This window comes from Eleutherodactylus coqui, chromosome 9, assembly GCF_035609145.1.
Source record: "Eleutherodactylus coqui strain aEleCoq1 chromosome 9, aEleCoq1.hap1, whole genome shotgun sequence".
NCBI classification, from domain to species: Eukaryota; Metazoa; Chordata; class Amphibia; order Anura; family Eleutherodactylidae; genus Eleutherodactylus; species Eleutherodactylus coqui.
Window position 1 is genome coordinate 119,786,037 of NC_089845.1, and position 26,770 is coordinate 119,812,806.

At 45.6% G+C, this 26,770-nt stretch overlaps 1 protein-coding gene across 2 annotated transcripts in view; it reads left to right on the forward strand.

The window, feature by feature from the left end:
• The first annotated feature begins 23,343 nt into the window (after positions 1 to 23,343).
• Positions 23,344 to 26,770, forward strand: part of TRIQK (triple QxxK/R motif containing) — an 82,378-nt gene continuing 78,951 nt past the window's right edge. Inside the window, exon 1 of one of the 2 annotated variants that reach the window (XM_066579020.1) lies at positions 23,344 to 23,498. The gene's annotated coding sequence lies outside the window, so the exon portion shown is untranslated. The remainder of the gene's footprint in view (positions 23,499 to 26,770) is intronic. The other variant, XM_066579021.1, reaches the window with a different exon arrangement.

Genomic DNA, 26,770 nt, shown 5'->3' on the forward strand with positions numbered 1-26,770 from the left:
CAGAGGAGTGCACTCTATTAATCAAAATCACCAACAGGGTATTCAGAAATTGCTTTTCAAAAACCAGTCAACCCCTTTGAGTAGGTTGAAAGTCAATAGTTCAACTAATTTATTCAATGGTTTTAACCTATGTTCAAGACTGTTACCTGTTATCTGTTAGCTATTTTTAAACATATAAGCTAAGCTTATGGACTAAAAGTAGCTGACCTACTGAGTCTGAGAATTTAAGTTTTCCACTTCCCCACCATTACCCTGGTGTCGGCACTCGATGCTGCAGTACATTGAGCGACACACAAGTAGTCCGTCTAATAAAAAGCAGAATGGGAGTACCACTTAGCGCACGTTTCATTCAGCTGTGGCTTTGAGCATTGACACAAGGGGAAAAGCATATAAGTCAACCCCTTAGTGACGAAGCCTGTTTGCGCCTTAGTAACGGAGCCAAATTTTTCAAATCTGGATATATCACTTTAACATAGAATAACTCCGTAAAGGTTTTGCATATCCAAGTGATTCTGATATTGTTTTTTTTTTGCCACATATTGTACTTCATTTGGGTTGTAAAAATAGACTGATAGAATTTGCATATATTTTTAGAAAGTGCCAAAAAAAAAATGTCATATTTTTGCAAGTATGGCATTTTAAAGACATATTGTTTTCTATAGTACACATGAAAATGAGGATTTACATCCCAAAATGGATACCCCCATTTGTCCTGTGTTTAGAAACACACTAGAGATGAGCAAGCGTACTCGGTTCGGGTGTTTTTGCACTCGAGCACCGCTTTTTCCGAGTAACTGACTACTCGGACGAAAAGATTCGGGGGGTGCCGGGGGTGAGCGGGGTTTGCAGAGGGGAGTGGGGGAGAGCTCCCCCCTGTTCCCAACTGCTACCCCCCGCTCCACCACGCCAGCCCCGCCCCCCGGCGCCCCCCGAATCTTTTCGTCCGAGTAGTCAGTAACTCGGAAAAAGCGGAACTCAAGTGCAAAAACACCCGAACCGAGTACGCTCGCTCATCTCTAAAACACACTCATTGTGGTTCTAATCTTATGTCTATCGTGGTAAAGGCCGACTGTCGTCTTAGGGCTCGACGCAAGACTCGGACTGAACTGCCCATGATCCGGTCCGAGAATCCGTTCACGACCTCAGTCACCAATGAAGTTGAGTCGATGGAAGTGGGCTCTATGTCCCAACAGGAATGCAAGGAATTCCGGTTAAGAAATCAATTATACCTTTATTGCAGAGGTCCAGGTCATTAAGGTCGCCAACTGTCTCAAGAAAGGCCTCTCCAGAAAGGGGTCTCCGGAGGCCCCCCATAAGAGGGGGTACTGTTAGAGAGGGGTTACCACTGGGCGCGCCAGTGTCCAGTTGAGACGGGCCGCTCATCCTGGAGCTGCGGGGGCCCGGTCTGGCAGCTATGTACGGGGTTCCCCCACTCTGGTGGTTCGTTGCGGTGATGGCGGTCGGCCGCGCCGCCTTGGGAGGAGGCTTTGTGATTCCTCTGGTCGTCATGTGACTTCTCCCCACCCCCTTTGGGTGGGGAGTTCTGCTTACATACCTGGCTGGGCCAGACACTGGTTGCAAGTGTTTGGTTTAGACTCGCTCTGCCTACCCCCGCGTTATTTGACCTGATTTACTCGTGTTTTGACTCCAGACTTTCTCTTGACTCTGCCTCAGTTTTGCCCTCTTGTATCTCACATGTGACTCCTGGTTTTGACCCTGCCTGTTTTCCGACAACTCTGTGGTTTATTCAGTTTGCTTTTTGTCTGTACTCAGTGCTATCTGCCAGTTCCCCTGTCCCCCCTTCCCTGGGGTCTCTGTTACTAGAGCAGCGTAGGGATCGTCGCCCAGTTGTCGCCCTGGGGCTTAGCCCAGGGGGCAAGTAGGTAGGGACACGGGAGAGGGCTGGCGTAGAGATCCTCTAACCATCTGTCTCTGCCAGCCTTACCACTAACTGAAGGACAGAAGGAATTTGGACAATGAAAGCAATAAACACTATAGCATGTCTAGATAACAAGTCAGTGGATGACTTCGGATGGATTTTAATTTACACAAGAGAATATTGGTTGTGATGGATTTAAAGGTTTGTCGCACAAAGAATATTGTTGCAACTTAAATCCAGTCCATAATTATTAACATCCCCAGATATTCCAGGACGAATGTTAGAATAGCAAAAAAAAGTATAAAGAATGTGGCAGCATAAATGGTGAAGATTAAAACACTAAACCTTTATTTCTCCATATCTTTAAAGATAAAGCTACGTTTCGACCTGCATTTCGTCTTTATGTTAGAATAGCATCACCTGCTGTTTCTATGCTGTGTCCACTTCAGTAATTGTTCCAAGGTAGTCACGCATGACAGTATTGCTTCACTCTCCGCTCCCCTGGGTGTGTAGAGGGATCCCTAGTGCATTGAGCGGCTGCTTCTGAAGCTGCAAAATCTTCTCTGCTTGTCAGAGGAGACGCTGAGAAAGTGATAAAACTGAGACAGCATTACTTCAACTATAACAGCTGAGCATCTCTTCTGACAAGCTTCAGCACTCGTAGACTCGCCACATCAGGGATCCATGCACATACCCAGTGGAGCAGAGAGGAAGCAAGACTGCACAGATGCAACCACCTGGGAACAATTACTGAGGTGGACGTAGCATAAAAACAGCCGGGGGTGCCATTCTAATATTAGTCCTGGAATATCTGAGGATGGATAGAAACATATTTTAAAAGGCCACTCCAGTGAAATTCTTTTCATTTATTATGTAACTATCCCCCCCTGTATACATAAATCGGCTAATATTACTTTTACATGCAAAGATAATCTTTCAAACAACTGAAAGATTGAAAGATTTAGTGATGCATTTGCATAAAGTGTTAATGAGCATTAACATGTTATCATGTTCATTTGCATGTAAAAGGACCTCCAGGAGTTGTTTGCAGAGCCCAGCATGTGTTTAAACACATGCCCAGCTGTGCAAACAGCTGCCAACACATTCCATTGCTCTCCTCCTGGCTAGTATAAACATGCCACAGAGAGAACATCCTGCAGTCTTTTGAAAGATGAGCAAAATACATTTAAATGGAATGTATTTGCTCAGTCTTTCAGTGGCTGAAAGATGGATTTTTAAGTGAACTAAAATCCATCGTTTAAACAAAAAGTGTACAACTGTCAACATTTGCATGAATGATTATCGCTCAGTTTCGTCTGTTTGAACGAATTTTGAGCGATAATCGTTGCATGTAAAAAGGCCTTTATTCCAGTCTGAAACTCCTAGCCTCTTTCTCAGCAGGTGGGTATGTGATCTCAATTTTTTTGGGGGGATACAATATTTTTTATTATATTTTTTACAATTTTTTGATACAGAAAACAAAGCAAAACTTGAGTTGAGTCATAATAATAGCCTAAAGTTTCAATGTTTAAATTAAAAAAGATCAAGACAGTCTTAATAAAAAGGTAAGTAAAAGTGAACTAGTCAAGTTGTCAATTCTCGAATCATGTATAATAGTTCTCTCAATAGGACAAATGTACACTACATATAATCACAGTATTAGGTCAGGGAAACAGCAGTAGGATTTCTGGAGCCAAACTGCCCAATACCATCTGAACCTCCCTTTTTTTATTAAAAACACTGGAATACATGCCCTCATACCAACAGTTGTTGTTGACTGCTTTAATTATGTCAGAGAAAGAAGAGATGGATTTGCTATTCCAGTGCTGGGTGATAATTGAACCAACCATTGAGTATGCCTCGTGCCACTGATTTTTTGAAATCTGGATTTTCAGATCCTCCTCCCATTTTTTTGTTAATATTTTCCATGGGGTCTACTAGAGGTAGGTTTAATATGACATAACAAGTGGATAATTCTTTATTGGATACCTGCAGAGATGAAAGCCAAGCATCAAGTTTAGATGGCACAATAATTCTCTTTGGAGGGAGGAATGATTTTAGAAAATGACTGATCTGCAAGTGTTTGAAGAAATCAAGTTTAGGGATACTGAATCTGTTTGATAATTCTGAGAATGTTAGAAGACTTCCATCTTCCCAAAGTTGACTTATATGGGTTAATCCTAATTGTTTCCATCTGGAGAGGAAGAGATTGTCAATGTTGCTTTCTAGTATGGTTATTTCAGCTTTGTGCAGAGGGAAGGAAATAACTTTAGTTTTTTGGCCACTATGTTCCAGACATTGGTGGCTGCCAGGAGAGTAGCTAAGGAGTGGGAGGATTTGGAAATAAAATAAAATTGAGCTAATAGGTGGTGTTTTAGGGAATGGTTGTTAAGTCTATAGTTCTCCATAGATACCCACTCTTTCATAGGGTCATTAAGCCAAGAAAATCTAAGTTGCTCTAATATGGTCGCTCTGTAATATTGTAATAATGGAAGGGGCCCCAAGACCCTCATTTTTCCTGTGTGTCTACAGAATGTCTCTTCTAACCCTGGGTTTCCTTTTCTCCCATATGAAGGCCATAAGTACAGATTGGATATCCGAGTTTGAGAGGAAGATGGGGACGTTGCGGAAAAAATATAACATTTTAGGGAGGATTATAATCCTGCCCAACCAGGAAATCTCATATGTTTTTAATTTATTAAGTTCCGTTTTAATGGATGGTAGGGGGTTTTATAGTTTTGGTCAAATAGTTTGGACGAAAGGGAGGTTAATTTTATACCTAAGTAGGCTTCCTCAGTCCAGCAAAAGTCATATCTCTTTGCGAGGAGAGAGATTACAGATTTTTTTATGCCTATATTTAGAATTAAAGATTTGGAACTGTTAATTTTGTAGTAAGAGGTCTCAGAATATTTGTTAATTAAGATATTTACTGCTGGTAAGAATAGAGTTGGGTTTGTTAAGGCAAGTATAACATCATCAGCATAAAGACCAAATTTATGTTTTCTACTACTTCCTAGTAGACAAATGGGTATTGCAGAAATCTCACTCGTCTGACATAGGTCTTATAACCTGGTCTGACCATGCCCCTATTTCATTGGCAATCAGTGAGGTGTTTAGTCTAGCTCCATATTCACCTTGGAGGCTTAACAACTCTCTTCTCAATTACTTGGAGTTTTCAGCACTTGGAAGAGTATTTCTCTCTAAATGATATACGTAGGTGATACCTCAATCTCATCTATCTGGTCTGCCCATAAAGCTGTGATAAGAGGCCACTTTTTAAAGAAAGCAGCTTACAAAAAGAAAAAAAGACTGAAAGAAATAGATGATCTCTTGTTAAACATTAAACAGCTAGAGGATTTAAACAAAATCAATTTCTCGGATAAAACCTTGTCAGATCTGAAAAACTTACACTTTTGTTTATGCAACCTCCTGCTACACAAATACAAATGTAATCTTCGCAGATCCAAGCTCATTGGCTATAGCCACGGAAACAGGGCCTCCAAACTACTAGTCAAAAAGGTTAAAGGCAATGAAACAAAAACTAGAATCCCATCCTCGTGAAATTGCAGAGGAATTTGCACACTATTATAGTTTGCTCTACAACTTAAAAGACAGCCAGAACATTAAACACCCTAACCCGCAGCTCATTCAGGAATTTTTAAATAATGTCTCTCTCCCTCTTCTCTCAGAATTGCAATCCATATTTCTTAACAAAGAGATTTCCACATTCGAAATTCTAGACACCATTGCTACCTTAAAACTAAATAAATCCCCTGTACCCGACGGATTACCTAATTAATACTACAAAAAGTTAGCAAATGTTCTGACCCTATATCTCCTTAAAATTTTTAATTATGCTATCCAGGCAGGATCTTTCCATCCAGAGATGTTGAGCACCTTGATTGTCATACTCTGCAAAGTGGGCAAACCACACACTACCCCTGCAAATTTTAGGCCCATCTCACTCCTTAACTGCGATGTGAAAATCTATGCTAAGATTTTGGCGTCAAGGCTAAACAGTTTTTTACTAAGCCTAGTCCAAAACGACTAGGTGGGATTTATTAAAGATAGACAGACCTCAGATGCTACCAGAAGTTGGCTGAGTCCGGTCGGATCCCTTCTTTGCTTCTATCCCTTGATGCGGAGAAGGCATTCGACAGGGTGCATTGGGGTTATTTGAGAGCTGTCCTTGAAAGATTTGGGTTCGGGGGAAACTTCATATCTGCTACAATGTCACTATATTCTTTCCCTAATGCCTGGATTTATTCCTCAAGTTTTACGCCCCAAACCTTCTTGATTAGTAACGGTACTAGGCAGGGCCTAGTAATCTCAATTCTGAGTAGCTCAGATCTACTTGGGTTTACATGTTCAATTTCACATGTACACACTCATATCTGTTACTGATGTTGATCACACAACTTGTGTCACATAGTTATAATACAGGAAATCACAGTTCATGCTCCTGACTGTATACTTCTTGTCTGTAGGATGTAATGGCAGTGTTTTTTATGTTTTCCCTGCAGCATAGATGGCATAGATTCTAGCTACAAATGTAATGTGGTGGTGATGCATCATGGGATCGATGTGAAAGAAAAACTCTCAACTTCAAGATAAGCATCAGCCAGGAGGCTGCACTGCAGGGAAGTGACTGCAATGAACTGAGGAGAACTCCACAATGTGACAGGCAATCAAGTGAGGGGGCAGGGATATAAAGATGTGTTCTCATTGGAGTGGCCCTTTAAATAAGTGTAAATACAAAAATATATATAGTTATGTCCTGGATTTAATTATAAACAATATTTGTCAAGGGACAATTTCTATAAAGTGTAGTTACATGCAGGGATTAGTCATATAGTACAAATAAAAATGATCAAAAACAACAATTAATACAAAAAGGATCATATGATAAATGACAAAATGATCATTTGTAGAGATGAGCGAGCATACTCGTTAAGGACGAATACTCGAGTGAGCATCGTCCTTTTCGAGTATGCCCCTGCTCGTCTGCAAAGATTCGGGTGCCAGAGGGGGTGAGCGGTGGGTTGCGGGAGTGAACAGGGGGTAGCTGGGGGGGGAGAGAGATAGAGATCTCCCCCCGCTCTCCCCGGCCGACCCCCGCTGGCACCCGAATCTTTGCGGACGAGCAGGGAGATACTCGAAAAGGACGATACTCGCTCGAGTATTTTTCCTTAACGAGTATGCTCACTCATCTCTAATCATTTGTCTTTTGTGACAGTGACAATGTGGTCACATGATCATATGGTATGATTTCACAAGAATGGTTCATCATACAAAGGCCAATGTTTGCACGGGATGCCAGATGTAAACTGACCTTTTCAGGCAATTTATAACTGCCCTAAGGCCAGGATTCCGGAGTTGGTACTCTATTCATTATTTCCTACATAGAGCACAGCCATATGCAGTAAACACCCCTGTAGTCTGTAACATAATTGCTGTTAATTTTTTTTGGAAGCCACCTAGCAATCCTGTGTGACAAATAAGCTACAGACAGTGACAGTACGTCGTATCATGTGGTTGTGTTGTCCGGCTGTAGATTTTGGTAAGGTTTACCTTGGCACTGCTTAATCCATTAGAATGCATTGTCTCAGAGCAGCCACTGGATGATACGGTTCTCTGACATGACATTAATATAGATGCATCATTTCTGTGGCTTAGTTGACACACCAGAGTACAAGTTGGACAAGTTTTAATCAATACTGAAAAATTTCTAGAAAAAAGTTATGAATTAGAGCGTTTCAATAAAATAACCAAAAAAAGTTCATTGGTCATAAATAAGTAGAGAAGAGTGAACTTTTCCGAAGTTCGGTTTGGCCGCCTTGCCAAAAAGTTCAGTTCACTCTGAATTGGTTCAAACTGAACCAAAAGTTCATATAAAGCCATAAAACTAGTATTGAACTAGTCTAAGAGCCCTGAAATAACAACGACGGTGGTGGCGGTGATTATTTAATGAATGTGGCCCTGTGGTTAGCACTATTGCCTTGCAGTGTTGAGGTGTTAAGTTCAAATGTGACCAAAGGCAACATCTGCGTGGAGCTTGTATGTTCTCTTTATATTTTCTTCTTTCTGTTCTTCTTCCTTTGGAAAAGAGAAAACAGAAGCCTGGTGGCCCAGTGGTTAGTGCTGGGGTCCTAGGTTCAAATCTAATTTTCACACAGTATATGCATCTGTGGTGCTTGGTCAAATTTGAACCTAGGACCACAGTGCTACAAGGCTACAGTGCTAACCCCTGAGCCACAATTGAAGATCCACTACACTGCTTTTAGACAGTATTCAGTACTAGCTTAAGCAGTTTTTATGCTTCAGATGTAAAAAAAACGCCTTAGGTTCTTGCCGAACCAAACTTTTAGCAAAGTTTAACCCAGAACAGGAGTCTACAGGCTCACTTTGCTCAACACTAGTCATAAATGTGCCATAACTCTTATTGCCAATGGGGCCAAGCACTTGTCATTCTGTCTATGCTGGTATCTGCAGCCAGCAAGAGAAGAATTCTGTCGCTAATTTTTGTCATATTTATTAGAAATGTCAGCCAGTATTTTGGTTCAAAAACCTAGTGTACATTTATTAGTATCAGGAAGAGAAATGTGTCTAACCTGCCTAGTAAGTTGCACAAAATGTATCATGCCATGGGCCCTATCTTGTCTATGTTCATATATAAATTGACTTTTACAGTGTTGTCATTACTATTCTTCAGTTCTGAGTGATGATAACATTGCCACAACCAATATTAAGATATAATGTTATTTTACAAGATATTTACTGAATCTATTCTCACTCCAGGTGCAAAATGCATTGTAGATGCTGTGAAATGATATATATTCCATTGCTGTCAGCAACTTTAAATCAGCAGTGCTTCAAATAAAGAATAAGGGTCACAAAAGGTGTATATTTTTAATATAAATGCATCTGCCTGAAGCAAAATTTCTCATTTTTGCAAATGAAGACAGTTCTTCACTTATGCAATTACATAGTGTAACAAATGCTGTATTCCAGCTACCTCAGTAAATTGCATTTTTTCATTTAGAACAATGTAATAGATTTTTCAGCATAGTGATTTATCATGTAACAATTAAGAGCCCTGGGGAAAGAGATGACCATTTTACATTTTATCAGCATGTTTCAATAAACTGTTAATGTGACCTTAAAGGGGTTGTCCCGCGCCGAAACGGGTTTTTTTTTTTTTCAACCCCCCCCCCGTTCGGCGCGAGACAACCCCGATGCAGGGAGGTAAAGAAAGCTCACCGGAGCGCTTACCTGAATCCCCGCGCTCCGGTGACTTCTCTACTCACCGCTGAAGATGGCCTCTTCCTCCGTGGACCGCAGCTCTTCTGTGCGGTCCACTGCCGATTCCAGCCTCCTGATTGGCTGGAATCGGCACGTGACGGGGCGGAGCTACACGGAGCTACACGGAGCCCCATAGAAGACTGCAGAAGACCCGGACTGCGCAAGCGCGGCTAATTTGGCCATCGGAGGCCAAAAATTAGTCGGCACCATGGAGACCAGGACGCTAGCAACGGAGCAGGTAAGTAAAAAACTTTTTATAACTTCTGTATGGCTCATAATTAATGCACAATGTATATTACAAAGTGCATTATTATGGCCATACAGAAGTGTATAACCCCACTTGCTGCCTCGGGACATCTCCTTTAATGTCCGGGAAACACTTGTACATAATCAGATTCCGATTCATGAATCCACTGACATTAAATGTTATCTCATTAATCACTGCTTCACAGGCTTTGTGCCTTCATACAACTCTATGAAGTTAGTTATTTCCTAGCAATAAAAATCAGCATTAGAAAGGATATTTAAATAAGGGAATGCATAATTTTCACACCCTGCAGCCGCCAAACACAAAGAGCTGGAAATAAGATTAGGCATTTATCTAGTGCATCTACAGCACTCGTCTTTATGACCTGCCATCGTATTAGAATCAATAATAATAGGAGATGTTTAATGCCATAATGTTGCAAATATACATAAATATTGAAGTGGAAAAGAAAAAAGTTAATCTTTTTTATTTATTATTCTATTGCTGTTTGCATTTTCTTAGCAAGATAGCTGAAACTAGCATGGCAGTACCTTCCACGTGCTACATTACTAGCAAACTACAAACTGTACTCTGCACTCTATTTGACACATACATACTGAAGTTATACAGAGATACAAGCTTCTATGGTTCTGCAATCCAATGAATTAACAATGACACCATTCACTGGCACTATAATATACAATGACAACAGCGCTTCATATTGTAGTGACCTTAAAGCAACAGACAAGAGCCAAATAGAATATTGGTACTTGTAACTTTTGTTTTAATGGCACAACACATATTTGAACCTGTCACAATAGTTGTTGTCTCCTTCATGCAGAACCGGCACAAGCCTTCTGTAATAACAGGAGACCAATCATGGAAAAATGGAGGACACTTGGTTCTGCTTCAGTGACGAGCTCAGGATGAATAGTACTAGTTAACTTTATGGCAGCAAAGTGTTCCATTGCCCATTAGAACATACAGAATAAATGACTTCACTTCGCGCTTTTTGGCTGCAGGTTGAAGCTTGAAGAGAATATTAGTGGACTATACACAACATGCCAGCAAAATGTCATTTTTATGCATGTGTTATATATATGTAGGGGGTGGACAAAAATATAGAAACACATAGGATTTTAATTGTTAACACTAAGCTGCCCTTTTGATCACTCCTTGGCTTAGTGCTTTTCCGACAAATTTGTGTTTACTTCACCTCCTGCCCTGCTCTGAATGGTTTGGGGAGCCAACTGGTAACAGCAGCTCAAATTCCTGACCAATGGAACCTAGTTGCTCGGCCTGATATTCACTTCTGCCCGGCAGCATCTGTGTCATATTACCTCCACTTAAAATAGGTCTCTTCATTATTGAAATATGATTTATAATCCCATGTAAGTTAAGGCATGCATTTTGTATGGTGTTTCCATATTTTTGTCCACCCCCTGTATGTATTCTAATATCATATTGTATTCTGATATCATATGATATAATGATGTCAATGCTAGCAAGCTCCTGTGGGTTTTTAATGCGAGAACTTACTAGCATAGGGAGATGTATTGGTGCTCACTGATCACCTGTACACCTTCCCATGTGAATGGGGAGATGTACAGTCTGCCTATGAGGAGGAATAGTTGTAATTATAACTGTTTGTCCCCAGAAGCCAATTCTCAACCTGTGGGAAGAAAATGAAACGAGCACCAATCAACATGGGCTTTGATCGCGCTCATTAGGCTTTACAAAGAACTTGGTTAGTCTAAATGAACCTTAAACTCACCAGAGGATACTCTTTGTGAGCAAGTCTAATTTTGGCACCTGCCTTCCCTTGCTTTTCTGTCGTTTTACCATGAATTCATTCCAGTGCCTGATATATGGCAACTTAGGGGTAAAAAACATGAAGCGTTTGGTTTTCTTTTAGAGAAAACCATTGTGCTTAACACAATAGTAGCTTATATACCCGACATTGCTTGAATATCCCTTGAAGTCCTGGCTCTTTCCCTCTCATTTTGAATTTTATTGTTTCGGGGTCTTTGCAGTTCTTGAAGTAGTAGCTCTTACCTGCAAGGCTGGGTTCACACTGGGCTGATTTGCCGTGGTTTTGCCGCGGTTTTGCCACAGAAGAACTGCTTCTGCGGCAAAACTGCTTCAAAGGTTAATTTGGGCTGCGGATTTTGCTGCAGATTTTCGTGCGGAAAAATCCACAAGCGTTTTTTTATGCAGCGCTTATTTACTTTTTGCCGTGTATTTGTCACGTATTTGGTGCGGTTTTTGCTGCGTCCATAGAGGTCTATAGACAAAAAAGCGCTGCGGAAAAGACCAAAGAATGGACATGCTGCATCTTTTAAAAGCGCGCCGCAGTTGCATTTCCGCACTGTGGCTGTGCGGAAAAAATCCGTCCTGTGAGAACAGCCTTTTGGCAAATCTCATTTGTGCTGCATTGCACTGCAAACACAGCGGTTTTGCCGCAGTGCGGATATGCAACGGCAATCCGCGGCAAAACCGCGGCAAATCCGCTCTGTGTGAACCCAGCCCAATACTTCATGACAGGCCTCATGCTGTTCCGAGGTCTATGCAGCCCTTGATGCCATGGCTCTTCCCCTCTCTTTTTGAATTTGCACCTAATGTTGTTCCAAGGTCTCTGCAGCCCTTGATGTCCTGGCTCTTTCCCGCTTGTTTTTAAGTCACTATTCTAGTTGTTCGCTTGTTTCACTCATACAGTAATTTTATTTTCTTTGTTTTCGGTTGGACTTGTCTGATGGCATTCCATTTTTTCTGAGGCATTCTGGATTCAATACACGTCTAAATAATTCACCAAGCTTAATCCCAACACATCTTATTTTACAATAGACAATACACTTCATTTACTGAAGCAGTGTAAAAAACTGTATTTGTTGTAAATAGCAACCAATCAACATATGTGTACCAGGTTTGGTTGAGATCCATCCAGGCATGTAGGAGCGAATGAAGACCAAAGAAAAAAAAATACAAAAATTTTTGTCTTTTATATATGTATATATATTGTGAGCTGATATCTCTCATTATATAACAGAGACTGGAGTTCTGTTGGATAGTTGTACACAGTATCTGGAACGTTTGCCCCGGGATCCTATGTTTCCACCAATGACATTGGAGTGATCTGCATTACTTTATAGCTGATCACTATAAAAAAAGAAACATCGCCAGTGTACACCTCACATGTACATAAATTCCCTCTAGAACCAGGAAAATCATTTTGGCTTTCAATAACCAAGTCAATTATTGTTCCGGGTAATACAAAAAGGAATGTAATTACCTAAAGTGAAGTTAGCAGTCTATGCAATGAAACACTGATTTCTCTCTCTTAAAATAAATGCAGCATTTCCTCATCACAGGCTCCTGTGTAGTATTAAAATGTCTTTTAGATGGTAAATTGTCTGCACAATCTATTTGAGATTTGAAATATATGTGATTAAAGCCTATAACAATTACATTTTATGGAAGCACTTTCATGTTCTGGACAAAAATAGCATGTTAAAAGCTATTAAACTGTAGGAAAATTTGTACAGGGTTAATGCCATCCACACATCCAGCACATAAACTTTTGCACTTGGGTTGAGGTTTATTTTATGGATACTTTTCCATGTTACTAATACTATGTAACAGCCATAAAATACGCAAAGTTATTGATATACTGATAATTGGTGCATATCCGTAAACCATTTAAAAAAATTCACAAATGGATTGTCAAAGTCAGCGGTATAACACTAATGCAATTATACGCACAAGCTTGGGCAGCGTCAATGTGGAAACTACATGTCCTATCTGTGGCTCTTCAGAGCTCTACGGCGGTCGGGAAGATGTAACCATTGTACGGGGCTGTTTTTACTTAAATCGTAAGAAAAGATCATTTGCTGAGAAATAGGAGGTCATTTTACAGGAATAAGTGTACTTCATCTTAAAGACATTGTAATTCCATAAAATGTGGGCGACTTTTAATTGCACGGTCGGCATGATACGATATTACACAAATTGGGGGGAGTTTTAGAAGCCACATGTCTCAGGGTTCTGGCATAAAAAAACTCACAAAATTTTGGCAAACACCATTTTTTAAAATTGCAACTTATTTTGGCACAAGTGCGTGGCCTGCGATAAACTGACGGATTTAGGCCTCATGTCCACGGGCAGGTCTGATTCCACATGCGTACCTGTGTCCGCAGGCGGTGGTAGCGGCGTCCGCGCAGATCTCTCTTCTTCTGAGACATGTGTACTTCGGATGGTCCGCACGGCTCGCCGTCGGACATGCAGAGTGCAGATTTTTTTCTTTAATCTCCTGCTCTTCCTATAGAATCCGCAGCCCATCTGCAGCGTCAACCGCGGATCCAGGGTGGATTGGACGGCTTCCAATGACTTCAAGAAAAGTGATCTAACCGGGAACTGCAGTGAAATGGAGCATGCTGTGATTTGTTTACGGAGCTGGGTTTTGTCTCATACGGATATCTGTATTGATGTGGAAGGTGTTGAAAGGTGGTATGAAGAGGTGGAGAAGGAGGTGGGGGTGAGGAGGGAACAGACAAGGATGAATTTCTTGGAGGTACCATGACACCTCTTGGGGGTACCATGAAATGTGGACCATCACTTTCGGCTTCATGCCCCATCTGCAGGACATTGACCCAGTGTGCTGTAAAGGATATGTAATGCCTTTGGCCATGCTTGCTGAACCACATATCTGTGGTCAGGTGCACCCTGCCACTAATAGCATTCTTCAACAACACAGATGTGTTATCACTCCCATGGCAGTGCAGGGCAAGAGCGGCTTTTTGGGCAAAGAAATTGAGGCTGGTAGTGTGGATTACCACGGAGCATAATTTTGCAGAAGGCATATGTGTCCACAAGCTTGAAAAACAGCATTTCCAATGCAAGCAACAGTGCAATGCTTGTGTTTAGGGTCTTTGCCTGCGGATGGTTGGGGTGGTATTTTTTTTAATCTTTCCATAGCTGGGGAATAGAGGGGTGGTTGCTCACCTGGGACATGTTGGAATATGGGGTAGATGTCCATGTCAGTGAAAGTGATGGTGGCGGATCAACTTCTCCTCTCCAATTCCCACTCCTGGTTCTGAAACCTACAGCCCAATCATCAATAGCAGAAGAGAGGACTGAAGTAAGCGTGCTACTGCCACTACACAAACCTATCTTTCTGTGTTCAGGGGCTACTACATGAAGCGAGAGGGATATGGAGGAAGAGACAGCTACAGCAGCAGGAGAGAGAGAGCAGGTTAAAGTTTCCTCTTTGTCCTCTGGCTCAGGTGGGCTATCTAAGGCAGTGGGTGGTGGGAGTTCAGTGGGACTGTTCATACACGTTGTTTTATGGTTGTTTTCATTCTTGATGCGTTTTAAACACTTACCACAGATCTTACAGATGACCACTCTTGTGTCATCTTCCCCCTGCAAGCTACTATGATGACCCTCTCTGCTTCTCCACGTTAGATTGAGTAAGAAATGTTCAGTGTACCTGCAGAAGCCGAGGAATGGAGGCATGTGACCCAAAGAAGCAGGAGGATCAGGAGTCAGCCAGCACCTATACTGTTCAGGAACCGTTACCAGGTTCTCACACAGGGGAACAATGAAGAGGTACAGCAAGAAATTACTTTACCCACAAAGAACAGTATAGAAAGCATCCTCCTCTTGGATGGAGAAAAGAAATGTTGTGAAGACGAAAAGGAGAGCGGTGGTTGTGGGAGATTCCCTATTGAGAGGAACAGAGGCCGCTGTCTGCAGACCTGATACCTCATGAGAGGTGTGCTGTCTTCCAGGTGTGCAAATCAAAGATGAGTCTGTCAAGACTCTATACAGACAACTACCCATTCCTACTGATACATGTAGGGACAAACAACACTGCAAAAAAGGACCTTGCAACAATCTGCAGAGACTTTGAAGACCTCAGCAGAAAAGTTAAGGAACTAGGAGCACAGATGGTCTTCTCATCCTCGCAGTGGATGGCCACGGAATAAGGAAATGGAACAAGATTGAAGGAGGTGAACAACTGGCTATGTCGATGCTGCCGTTGCAGCATTCGAGCGAGGAGCGCCAAAGTGGAGGAGACCGCGGGTAGGAAAGATGGTTGTCACGGGTGGCCCTGTAACCTCTCCCAACACTGGCGGCAAGGTGCCTGGTTCAGTCGGCACACCATGGCACAAAGGGTTGTTGTAACTTATGATTTCTAATGGTGGTTTGTCACGTAACACCAGTATTTTATTTGGAACTCAACTAGTTGGTGACGGAATAGAAGACACAAGCTCTGGTAGCTTTGTTTAAGTAAACTGGAAGTTCACAGATTTAGGCCCCCTGTCCACGGCAGTGACCGCCGTCGAATCACGCCCGCCGACGCATCCCATAGCATTGCTATGGAAAGCGCCGGCACCTGTCCACGAGCGGTGAATCATTGCGATTCTCCGCTCGCGGCGCACAATTCGCAGCATGCTGCGAATTGCCCCCATTCTCCGCGGTCAGCCTATCTATTCGCCGCGGGATACCGCATCGCCCGTGGACAGCTGGCCTTACTTTAGCTTTGAATTCCACAGAAACAGAACAGTTTGTAGTAATTTGGCAGAGATTAAGGCGTGACATGTCACTCAACAGTTGAAAACAATAGAATACCATTTACTCTTCAATGCTCTCATCCACAACCCCATTATCTGCTGCAGATCAGGCGAAATGGACTGTGGAGAATACCACACCCAGTCAGCTCAATTAACCCCTACCTGTGAAGGTGTGCACGAGGAAGCCTGTACAACCACAGGTCCCAGATGCACAACCTTAACACTTCTGTTGTTTTTGGTGGCGTATAGAAAACCAGGATTTTGTTATTTTTTGCTCCCTGTATTTCTACCCACAGAGATTCCACGTGTTCATCTCCCACACCTATATCTTCTCGTAGCTTCGGCATTAAGTACAATTTAACATACAGACACACCCCTCCCCCTTTTTGGTTCCTACGGTCTCTTCTGAAGAGACTGTAACCCCGTAAGTTCACCGCCCAATCGTAATTTTTAATCAGACATTCTCGCTTCACGCTCACCAGCTTTACTGATCAGACTTTTTGCATTCGTTGCCATACAATTTATACAGTGGTTGTTATTCTTTATATTCATTATTCTACTTCTGGTCCTATTAGCTGTTCTGTCAGTTCTTACTGTACTAACCCCAACCCCTGTGCGACCCCAATTACCATTGCTTGGTCCTAGGTCGCTGTCTACACTATCTACCCGCCTATTTCTCTCGGTGCCCTCGCGCCGGTCCCTAGTTAAAAAATAAATCTTGGTATTTGTATAGCGCCAACTTATTACGCAGCACTTTCAGGTAAGTATTACTTATTACCCCCCACCAAGCTGGGTTCTCATTTTACCGACCTCGGAAGGATGGAAGGCTGAGTCAACCTTGAGCCGGCTACCTGAGTCAACCTTGAGCCGGAGTTTAAACACTCCTCCAACCTTCTAGCCATATTCTCCCCCAGCACAGCTGCACCCTCCCCATTAAGATGCAGCCGGTCCCTACTGTAGAGCTTGCAGCCGACAGCAAAGTCAGCCCTGTTCTCCAGGAACCCAAATCCCTCCTTCTTACACCAACTCTGAAGTCACTTGTTTACCTCCTTAAGATCCTGCTGCCTTTCTAGAGTGGCTTGCGGTACATGTAGTACTTATGAGAAGACTACCCTGGAGGTCCTCGCCCTAAGTTTGGATCCTAGGTCCCTGAAATCGTTTTTGAGGGCCCTCCAGTGACCTCTAATTTGTTCATTGGTGCCAACGTGCAGCATGACCACTGGATCCTCACCAGCCCCTCACAGTAATCTGTCAATCCAATCCGCAAAGTGTTGAACTTGAGCGCCAGGAAGACAACACACCGTTCGACGATCCCGGTCTTTATGACAGATTGCACTATCCGTCCCCGTTATAATTGAGTCCCCCACCACTAGGATCTGTCTAGCCTGCCCTGCGCTCCCCGTCCCCATCTCACTGGAGCAGTCAGCTCCCTGGCCTTCAGAGGGCATGTCGTGCTGCAGCAGTGCTGGCTCTGTAATGGCATCCCCCTCATCTGCCAACTTTGCAAACTTATTGGGGTGTGCCACTTCAGGACTAGCCTCCCTGGTTCTCTTCCCTTTACCCCTTCTAACTGTCACCCAGCTAGCTGCCTGCTTGTCCTGCTCTTCTGAACTACCGTCCTGCCCCGCATCTATCCCAGCGAGCATCTACCCCAGCGAGCACCTGCTCAGTGAGCAGAAAACTCCTTTCTATATTGTCAATGTATTTCAGTGTTGCCAGTTGCTCATTTAGATCCAGGATTTGGGTTTCCAAATGTGCGACATGCATGCACCTTGCGCAATATTATGCACCCTTGATCGGCTAATGAAGGACCGCATATATTGCACAAGTAGCACACTGGTCGGCATTGCCAGGCATGAAGTTCATTCTAGTGCGGATCTACAAATTTACCTACAGAAGTAATGAAGATTGACTAGATCACACTCCAAACCACACTCGCCTCCGCCCGTTCACGTTTTTTTTTAAACGCTCACACACTTATTGCCTGCTCTCACTCAGTCACACAATTTCGTGCACAATGAAAATGTGAACGGGGCATTAATGTTGTTCTAAAAACAAGTGATTGAGGGCGGCTTCACTCTGGCGTATGCGCAAAAATGCTCGCAATAGCGGAACTTCTTGTGTAGTAGGGGTCGTGCTATCACGCACATTTTAGCAAATGTTATTGTACTTTTTGGGCTCCTGGGGACCCTTCACATTGACACGGGACAAACCCACACCATCATTTAAAAGGCTGTGCAGCCGAATTAGTCCCTGGTGTCTTTGACCTACCTGCAAAATTGCGTGGTTCATTGCACAATTTTGGGTGGATTGGGTACGTATTTGCGCACCCCCATAGACTCTTATGGTGCCTTTCGGTGCGCACAAAAAGAGTATGCCATGGGTGTTTTTTGTGTACATGAAAATGTGAACGAACCCATTGAAATCAATTAGCTCTATTCTCTGCGTTTAGCGCTTCCAGATTTAGCGACCGTGTGACGCCGCCGTAAGACAAAGATGCAGTTGATTTAGTGGACTAAAGCACAGTCACAATATGCTGATTTGGTGCAAATTGGGAGATTTTCAGATTGAAATAAACAACAAGCCCGAGGGTTCCGCCTAGTTTGCATCGTTCTGTGACCAGTGTAACATTTGAACAATTCTTTAAATCCTTTTCCCGTAATGCCAAGGTTCTGCACGTTAGAATGTCGACACAAGGATGGCTGGATTTAAGTTTCTTGCTTGATTTCCAGTGCAAACATGTTATTGGCAAAAACAGTCTGCTGATGTGGCACAACGGTCACATCGCTCACAGCTCGGAGGAGTAGAGGACAGTCATTGGCAGTTAGGGGAGGCAGATTTTAAAGTTAAAGGGAATGCCCAGGAGTATAATTTCTGGGCTATATTAAGAAAAAAAGTACATTTACATGTCTGGTATCCTTTCCCCTCCTCTCCTCCCACGCCCCCATGTGCCTGTAGCTGCAGTCAGGCATTTAGTAAAGGGGTTCTCCTTCCATTACATGGTGTTAAAGCTATAATGGAGCCCACCGACCTGAATGTGAATACAGCAAGTTACAACTGAGATTCTTGGGCACAACTTAACGGCTCTTTTACATGGGACGATCTGCGGGGCGCGGATGCCGGACAAGTCCCAGCGATAATCATTCCTGTGCTTTCACATAGGAGCAATCGGTATTAGTGTATCTTGACGCCACCAGAATTACAGGTGGAGCCAAGATACAAGGAGTTTGACAGGGGGTTGACGCCCCCTGTTACTGATTGGCTGTCCTGCATTCTCCCCGTCCTCGCCATCACAGGTCCTGTAGCCACCGTGACTTATGAGCGGAGCTGGGCAGAGGACGAGGGTGTGCAGGAAGGTGAGACCGGTCCCTCTGCAGGGAACGGTGACCGGCGGCCCGGGCTGAAAGAGCCCATCTCCAGTGATGTCCGCCGCTCCTCCGCTGAATGCACTCACCAGGCCGGCCCGCATAGCTGCACTGACACTTCGCTGTGACAGCCAACGTGTACAGCAGCAGGACTGCTAACACCGCCAACCAGCGGCATGCTGCTAAGCTGGGAGACTGGCGGTGGGGAGAGCCAAAGCAGGGCTGCCAGCAATCACAGGTGCCGGGTGCGCGGAGCTGGGACACTGGCGCCGGCCAGAGGCGCAGCAGCTGTGGCATGAATCCGGCGGGGACAATCGCAGCAGGAGGTGGGGGACTGCAGCCAGGGTGAGGCACAGCAGGGCCGGCATCATATACTGCAGCAGTGGCTACAGGACCTGTAAGGGCGAAAACAGGGAACAAAAAAGGACAGCCAATCAGTAACAGGGGGTGTCAACCCCCTGTCAAACTCCTTGTATCTTGGCTCCACCTGTACTTCTGGTGGCGTCAAGATACACTAATACCGGAGCGAGAATCACTCAGAGAATGGCAGTGGTGGAGGCCCGGGGGCCATTCACAGTAAACAGGTCATCGTTTGTAGATGAATGGCCTCTTTACACGGAACGATACGTAGTTCCGTTCTCTGCATGCAGACTACTAGGCTAACTTCACAGGGGCGAGCGCGATATCGGGTCATGAATCACGGTCTGATATCGTACTCGCCGACGCACACTTTTCAAAAAGTTTTCAATGGGGAAACCTTGCATCACACCGTGTGCACCTCACACGTGGCACTATGCTGCCGCTGCCCCATGCAGAGCAGTGGCCGATGCGAGGGCATGTACAAGGATAGCACGTGCCGTGGCTTGTCTCCTGCATCGCACTGCGATGTGGGAAAAATACGCTTGTGTAAATGACCCCACTGAAAAGAATGGGGTTCATATTAGGCAAGATTTTCTCGCCCGTGTGACGCTGACCTGGGGTTCCTTCAGACGGGCGTATGCATTTCTGCGCATGCCTCAGCGCAACATATTTGTGCTATGTACAAGGTTTTTCACTATGCTTTTTGCACATGGTGGGCATGATGATTTGTGCAGAGCAGGCGAACACCAGAGAGCTGTGTGACAATTACTAGCCAGTAGCCACCAGAGAGCTGTGTGAGGAACATGTTGCCCCTAGCAACAGGCAATGTGGTAGGTATGAGCCTGACTGTATATATGCTGTATATACTGGTATGGCCCCTGCCACCCTAGTATATGGCTTGTGGCCCCGTCAGTGCTATATATATGGCCCCTGCCACCCTAGTATATAGCTTGTTGCCCCGTCAGTGCTGTATATATGGCCTCCCACCCCCCTAGTATATGCCTTGTTGCCCGTTAGCTCCGTATATATGGCCCCCGCCACCCTAGTATATAGCTTGTTGCCCCGTCAGTGCTGTATATATGCCCCCAGCCCCCCTAGTATATGCCTTGTTGCCCGTTAGCTCTGTATATATGGCCCCCGCCACCCCCAGTATACAACTTGTTGCCCCGTCAATGCTGTATATATGGCCCCCGCACCCCTAGTATATGGCTTGTTGCCCTGTCAGTGCCCTGTATATATGGCCCCTGCCCTCCTAGTATATGGCCTGTTGCCCCTTCAGTACTGTATATATGGCCCCCGCCACTCTAGTATATGCCTTGTTGCCATTCAGCGCTGTATATATGGCCCCAGTCCCCCTAGTATATGCCATGTTGCCCTTCAATGCTGTATATATGGCCCCAGTCCCCGTAGTATATGCCTTGTTGCCCCTTCAATGCTGTATATATGGCCCCAGTCCCCGTAGTATATGCCTTGTTGCCCTTCAATGCTGTATATATGGCCCCTGCCCTCCTAGTATATGGCCTGTTGCCCCTTCTGTGCTGTATATATGGCCCCCGACCCCCTAGTATATGCCTTGTTGCCCCTTCAGTGCTATATATATGGCCCCAGTCCCCCTCGTATATGCCTTGTTGCTCTTCAATGCTGTATATATGGCCCCCGCCCCCCTAGTATATGCCTTGTTGTCCTTCAATGCTGTATATATGGCCCTAGTCCCCCTAGTATATGCCTTGTTGCCCTTCAATGCTGTATATATGGCCCCAGTCCCCCTCGTATATGCCTTGTTGCCATTCAGCACTGTATATATGGCCCCCGCCCTCCTAGTATATGCCTTGTTGCCCTTCAATGCTGTATATATGGCCCCCACCACCCTAGTATATGCCTTGTTGCCCTTCAATGCTGTATATATGGCCTCAGTCCCCCTTGTATATGCCTTGTTGCCCTTCAATGCTGTATATATGGCCCCAGTCCCCGTAGTATGCCTTGTTGCCCCTTCAATGCTGTATATATGGCCCCAGTCCCCCTAGTATATGCCTTGTTGCCCTTCAATGCTGTATATATGGCCCCAGTCCCCGTAGTATGCCTTGTCGCCCCTTCAATGCTGTATATATGGCCCCAGTCCCCCTAGTATATGCCTTGTTGCCATTCAGCACTGTATATATGGTCCCCGCCCTCCTAGTATATACCTTGTTGCCCTTCAATGCTGTATATATGGCCCCCACCACCCTAGTATATGCCTTGTTGCCCTTCAATGCTGTATATATGGCCTCAGTCCCCGTAGTATGCCTTGTTGCCCCTTCAATGCTGTATATATGGCCCCAGTCCCCCTAGTATATGCCTTGTTGCCCTTCAATGCTGTATATATGGCCCCAGTCCCCGTAGTATGCCTTGTTGCCCCTTCAATGCTGTATATATGGCCCCAGTCCCCCTAGTATATGCCTTGTTGCCATTCAGCACTGTATATATGGTCCCCGCCCTCCTAGTATATACCTTGTTGCCCTTCAATGCTGTATATATGGCCTCTGCCCTCCTAGTATATGGCCTGTTGTCCCTTCAATGCTGTATATATGGCCCCAGTCCCCCTAGTATATGCCTTGTTGCCCCGTCAGCACTGTATATATGGCCCCCACCCTCCTAGTATATGCCTTGTTGCCCTTCAATGCTGTATATATGGCCCCCGCCCCCCTAGTATATGCCTTGTTGCCCTTCAATGCTGTATATATGGCCCCAGTCCCCCTAGTATATGCCTTGTTGCCTTTCAATGCTGTATATATGGCCCCAGTCCCCCTAGTATATGCCTTGTTGCCCTTCAATGCTGTATATAAGGCCCCAGTCCCCCTAGTATATGCCTTGTTGCCATTCAGCACTGTATATATGGCCCCCACCCTCCTAGTATATGCCTTGTTGCCCTTCAATGCTGTATATATGGCCCCTGCCCTTCTAGTATATGCCTTGCTGCCCTTCAATGCTGTATATATGGCCCCAGTCCCCCTAGTATATGCCTTATTGCCATTCAGCACTGTATATATGGCCCCCGCCATCCTAGTATATGCCTTGTTGCCCTTCAATGCTGTATATATAACCCCAGTCCCCCTAGTATATGCCTTGTTGCCCCGTATGCTGTATATATGGCCCCCACCCCCCTAGTATATGCCTTGTTGCCCTTCAATGCTGTATATATGGCCCCCGCCCCTCTAGTATATGCCTTGTTGCCCCGTATGCTGTATATATGGCCCCCGCCCCTCTAGTATATGCCTTGTTGCCCCGTATGCTGTATATATGGCCCCCTCCCCTCTAGTATATGCCTTGTTGCCCTGTTAGTGCTGTATATATGGCCTCTGCCCTCCTAGTGTATGCCTTGTTGCCCTGTTAGTGCTGTATATATGGCCCCCGCCCCTCTAGTATATGCCTTGTTGCCTCGTATGCCGTATATATGGCCCCCGCCCCTCTAGTATATGCCTTGTTGCCCCGTATGCTGTATATATGGCCTCTGCCCTCCTAGTATATGCCTTGTTGCCCTGTTAGTGCTGTATATATGGTGTGCTGGGCGCTATATACTGTGTGCTGGGCTGTATATACAGTGTGTGGAGTCCGCCGAGCACCCCGCGCTGCTCCACGTGTCACTGCGGCTCTGCCTCCTCACAGACCGGACAGGGAAGACTAAGCAGCGCGTCACCAGCAGCCGCCGCCACATCACAGCCTCCCGCCTCCCCGCTGTCTGCAGGACGGGCTGACACCGGCGCACCGGCAGGAGGAGGCGCCGCACACGGCAGGAGGTAGGCAGCAGCAGGCCTCTGATGTCCGGGGCAGGCACCGTGCAGCAGCGGGGGCGCTGCAGAGTATCCCGGCTGGTGCGATGCTCTGCAGTCAGCGCCGTTGGTGACTATTACTGCTCTGGCGACCGCAGTACAGGTGCAGAAGGGCGCACAGCTCCTTAGGCGCCATGTCTGCCCCTGTTGTAGTGGCGGGTGTCCGCACGGTCTGCAGCGCAATACGTAGAGCACGGACGCCATTGGCGCTACCCCGTGCACATCTGGTGCCCATAGAAGTCTATGGGGGTGCGCACACAGAAAGGAACGCCGCACGCTGTCCTGCTGTGCACATCTGGTTACCATAGAAGTCTATGGGGGTGCGCACACAGAAAGGAACGCCGCGTGCTCTCCCGCTGTCCACACCTGTTTACTATAGAAGTCTATGGCGGTGCGCAAATACGCTGCGCACACAGAAAGGAACGCCACACGCTCTCCCGCTGTGCACATCTGGTTACCATAGAAGTCTATGGGAGGTGCGCAAATACGCTGCGCACACAGAAAGGAACGCCGCATGCTCTCCCGCTGTGCACATCTGGTTACCATAGAAGTCTATGGGAGGTGCGCAAATACACTGCGCACACAGAAAGGAACGCCGCACGCTCTCCTGCTGTGCATATCTGGTTACCATAGAAGTCTATGGGGGTGCGCAAATACGCTGCACACACAGAAAGGAACGCCGGACGCTCTCCCGCTGTGCACATCTGGTTACCATAGAAGTACAGCTCCCCCCCCCCCCCTTGCAATACTTGTATTTTCTGCGTCGTCACAAAGTGATGATGTGGGTGATATACGTAATATTTATTGCGTATGTGCTGCAGGGGGACGGCCCCTATTGGCTTCAATGGAGGCTGCTTGCGCCAAAATACAGCATGCCGCGATTTTTTTTTTTAAATTTTTTTAATTTTTTTTCCATTTATTTCATTTTTTCCTCCGTTCACGGAATACGCAATTTGTATCTGTGAGTGTAAGTGAAAAGGCAAAAGTGCATGCTTTTCAGTGCCTGCGTTTTGCCGCAATTGTAGTCCAGCCTTATTTTGTTGGACTCCTGAAATATCATCTTTTGCGCACCTCCTGCTCGCTATGCCAATGACTTCTATACCGCCTGATGGGCGCTTCATCCCTCAGACTCGTCAGGGCTTTATTCCCCTTCTTCCTTAAACGTGCCCGTCCTGTTGTTCGTTGTCCTCTCCTGCCGCAGAGGAAGGCACGTGTCTGTGACGCCATTGCCGATGACAAGAGTACGTCACTGTGCTCCCAAGCCTGCGCCAAACTTGGGGATATCTGCAACGTACAATGAGGTTGGCCGGTTTGCCAGCGGTGTGCGCAGTAAGCAGACGCTGTCTGATGGACCCCATTGGGTGTAATGGGGGCCGCTGGGTTTCCGTCATGCTGTTTGTCATTTTCTTGGACGAAGTAGTGCAGCATGCGGCGGTATTTTCTGCAAAGCTTTGTGCAGGATTTGCGCTGGAGGCTCGGATGCAGGCGGGAACAACAATTTAGCTTCTTTAGTGTAAAATTAACCAGTTCAGGACCAAGCGCTGTGAATATACGGTGCTTGATCTTGGCTTTAACCCTCTTCTATCGTAAATATACAATGTGGGTTTAGGAGAAGACGACAGAGGTGGATTACAACTGCTTTTACACTCTCCTTTCCAGCCTGTGTGCTATGTAGACCTTAGAGGAAGCGGCACTGCCCTGTGCCCTCTGGCATCTTAGCAGGCCCAGATCAGCTCTGCCAGCGACTACTGTCACAGTAGGGGGATGTTATTCCTGTAACTGCGACTTCTACGGATGCTGCAGTTCCAGTAGAAAATTGCAAAATTCAAAAAAAGAAAGCATCGTGGGCGTCCCCGGGGGTCTAATATGAGGTCATAGGAGACACGGATGTTAAAAAAAAGTTGTGATAAAATAGAAATGCGCACGGGCGGATTTCTTCCGCCTTTCACGCAATGGAAATCCGCGGCGTTATGCTGCAGCTATTAGGTTCTTCTGAACATAATAGCTCAATGTTCACACCGCAGAATTCTGCAGCGTGAAACAAACTGCGGCATGCTCTAGTTTCCATGGGAAAACACGTAGTCAGTCCAGGCCGGCCGTCGCACTATACTTACAGCGGAAGTGTTGCGTGATTACGGGTCCCCGCCGGCTGCATTATCCTGCACTGCCGGCGCATCATGCGCTGTACTGCAAATGCGCGCTGGCTCAGTAGGCGGGACGTGCATGGCGGATCCGGAGAGGAGTATGGGGTCTTTGCTGGCGGAGTCAGTCATGGCTGTGAGCATGAGGCCTAAACTGTTGCCATATCCATTTTCTGCACCTCCGCTCGGCTTGTGTTGTAAATGCTGTGCAATTTTCACAGCAAAATCCGCTGCAGCATATCTAGGCCCGTGTAAAGGCGGACTTCGTCTTAGATGAAACTTACGGTAATCACAATCTCTTGCGTCGCCTTAAGGGTGTGTTCACACAATGGAATTCACCGCGGAAAGTTTCAGCATGAGCTCCGCCTCAGAAAGCTGTCAGAGCCCACGTCCTTCTGAGGCGGCGCTCGCTGGAGTTGCAAGAAACTTTAGAATTTCTTTAGGGAAACTTTGAAGTTGAAGTAATCCATTGTGAAATCCCAGTTTTATACCAAGTTCATAGTCGGCATTAGAGGTCGACAATATGTCTGTGCGCATAATAATAAACCTCATGTCCACGGGCGGATCGGATTCCACATGTGGGAGCCGGCAGTGGGATCCGACCCTGTCCGCGGCTGAGAACACTGCAGGTCTGTGGGGGGCTTCTATTTTCTTCACTACAGATAAGTGTGGAAGCGCCGCCGGCCGTCGCACATGCGCAGTAGAGTTGTGTTTTTTTTTGTTTTTTTTTCCCTACTGTCCAGTGGAATCTGCGAACGGGCCACGGATAGCACCAACATACTCTGAGGCACTGTACAAGTCAGAGTACACAGACCATGTGAGAACTAGGGGTGAGGGTCCGACCCACAACTGCACTGGCGACATACCCGCTCAGAGGTTGCTTTGCATTTTCTCTCTTGGTAATTACTCCATGGCTGATGATACCCCGCAGGGCATCTTATATAATCTTTTACAAAGTGCGGCTGGAGAATGTCCGGTTCCCAGGCTGCGGCACGTGCACTATTGGCAGGGGTCTCGTGGGGGTTAATGGGCAAAATTGAGGCAATTGCATTTGCGTTCTTCTGCAGTTTTAGCGGTATTAATAAGTCACGGCTCTCT